Raw genomic sequence first — 2,697 nt, 5'->3', positions numbered from 1 at the left:
GGAAGGAGCACAGACTGAGTCCTCTACATCTGTCTGCCTTTATTCCTCCTTTCCTAACTCCCAGATTTTATCTGGGCTCATGGATGCCTGAAGGAGGCAGTTCCCAGCCTCCTCTGCACCCGGGCGGTGGTCATGGTGCCCCGTTGAGTGGACAGAGCTCCAGGGGATGTGGAGCCTGCCCATCCCGAGCCCGGCTCTGAGGGGAGTCAGGGCTCAGGCCGTCCCCCGCGGGGTGAGCGTGGACCCTGTGATGGGTGTTTTCCTAACAAGCAGGTGTGGCTGTGGCAGGGGGCTTGGGTCAGGGGGAAGACACCACTGAACACCCGCAAGCACAGAGGGGACCTGCCGGCAGCCTGTCCTGGGGGAGAGTGAGCCTGCCCCCACTCTGTATGATGTTTACATGTGTTTATCCTCACGGTGTTAACAGAAGCATTCCAGGCAGTTTAGAAAAATAATTCTGTTAAAATACTCAGGAGTGAACTAGGGCAGAGCGTGTGAGGGGACGGTGTGCAGGAGACACCCACGGGGAAACTCAGCCTGCTTCTAAAGCCGGAGAAGCGTCAGAGGGTCCCAGCTGCCGTGAGGAGGCGGAGACCTGGCCAGCGAACTGACCCACGGCGTCCGTGGGTCAGAAACAGACTCGCTTTTCTGGAGGAGAGAAAGAAATTCATCTTACGAGTCCTTCTGAAACGTATTAGCCCTCCTAAAATTGTGGTGACCACCGTCTTGTTGTAGCCATGCATTCTGGGAAACGAACTCACTCAGAAGGACAATGCAGACAGTGGAGTGCAGTCTATTACACCGGCGGGCCCAAGGCAGAGTCTCCTCTTAGCCGAGGACCCCGACCAGCATCTGTGAAAATCTTTCATACCCCACGTGTACATGTCTGAACCCACCACTCCAAAGTCCTTGAGACTTTCATAAACCAAGGAAAATACAATCCCAATAACCCCATCATTCATGTGCTATGTGCTCATGGGCTCAAATAGTCAAACAATTAGCCAATAATCAATAAACCCGAGGTTACACTCCGATAGATACAGAAAAATTTATGGCCTGTCTGGAGGAAGGGGTGATTAGTGTATGTTTTCTCTTAGGCAATGAGTAACCTAGATACGATCTTCAAGGTTCCCCTGTCTGGAGGGGGTCTTATCCTTCCTTCTGTTGTTGTTTTCATAGACACTAAACACAGAGTTCAGAGTCCATTGGAAAGGTGGCCGAGCATGATCAGCATGAACAGGCCTAAGATGGAGTCCAGGCCCTATGAATTCCTTCTTCATGCCCCCCTCTTGATGCTCTTAACTCATATTATAAGCATCACTCATAGGGATATATTGCACCCTGGCTCTCCGACCACCAATCTGGGAGAACGACACTAACCTTCGGGTTACAGAGTTCCTAATACATTGTAAAATGCAGGGTCCACAAAGCAGAACCATCAAGGCAAATACAACAATGGTAAATATAATTTTCCACCAACCGCCCTTCACCCAAGATAGGACCAAAGTCCAGAAAGGAATGTTTTCATTTGACAGTGCTTTTACCTGGTTTTCATGTCATCTAAAGCAGGCGATACACTGCCAGGTAAGTCAGGAATGTATACACAACATTCAACCTTGGTTATAGCACAGGTCCCTCCTTGAGCAGCTGTGAGTATGTCCAAAGCCGTTCTATTACGAATTACCGCTTTTCTCATTTGGATTTGCTCTTCATTTAAGGCTTGGATGGCATTTGTTCTATCTAGGAGGGCCTGTTTTGTGAAATTAGTCGAGGCCTCTACTTCAATCATGACATCTGTTGTCCCTATAGAGCGTACGAGTAAGGCAGCGATATACTCATACCACTGAAACACGGATCTTGTCCACCTAGCAGGTAAATAAGGTAGAGTTACTGAGGCTTGTTGTAGGCTAGGCTTTTGTTACACTGGCATTTATATCCAGGGCAACCCCATGACCCGAGTCCATTGACTGCAGGTCTTACGCCAAGAGAGCAGGAGAGGTTATGGTTGACAAGAGAGAGGAAAGCCTCTTTTTGTCGTCCCAGAGAAGAGCAGAGCGGTTTAAAATCTCCTTGGCAGAGCGGTGACACCCACCAAGGAATTCCATCCATCACAGACGGAGGCATAGCCCCACACACCCAGCAGCTGGAGGTACTGTGGAAGTCCGCGTAGGAATGTGCCCCTGAGATGCAAACATTGTCCTGAGTTGAAACGGAAGTTAAATTCAAAATCATGTTGATGAGGCCGAGCGGCAGGAGTTGATTATGAGGCTTCATCCTGAAGGGGCTCGTCCAGGATCTTTTTTCCTTCTTCTTAAGGATGGTCTTAGTCTCTCGAGGGTCAGCGGGGTCCCTCTGTGCAGTCCACTCAGCGTTTTTGGGGTCTGCGTGGTATGTTCTCTTCACCCTCGTATGATGGATCCAAGGGGCAATACCTGCAACTTTAACTGCAGTAGGGGTAGTTAGAATAACATAAGGGCCCTTCCACCGAGGGGCTAGTGAGTCATGTTTCCAATCTTTGACCCATACTTGGTTACCAGGCGTAAACTCATGAATCTGTTCCCCAGGGGGGAACGGCACCCTTTCTTGTACAAACGTAGTTACCCGATTTATTACCTTATCCAGTTCCATCTGCCGTGAAATCATATCCCCCCTTACCTGAGGCAAATTTGTTGACACCTGTTTTATTATGGGAGGGGG

Source organism: Bos taurus, chromosome 22, assembly GCF_002263795.3.
Source record: "Bos taurus isolate L1 Dominette 01449 registration number 42190680 breed Hereford chromosome 22, ARS-UCD2.0, whole genome shotgun sequence".
NCBI classification, from domain to species: domain Eukaryota; kingdom Metazoa; phylum Chordata; class Mammalia; order Artiodactyla; family Bovidae; genus Bos; species Bos taurus.
The sequence above is the reverse complement of the archived record's forward strand: the minus strand, read 5'-3'. Positions refer to the sequence as shown.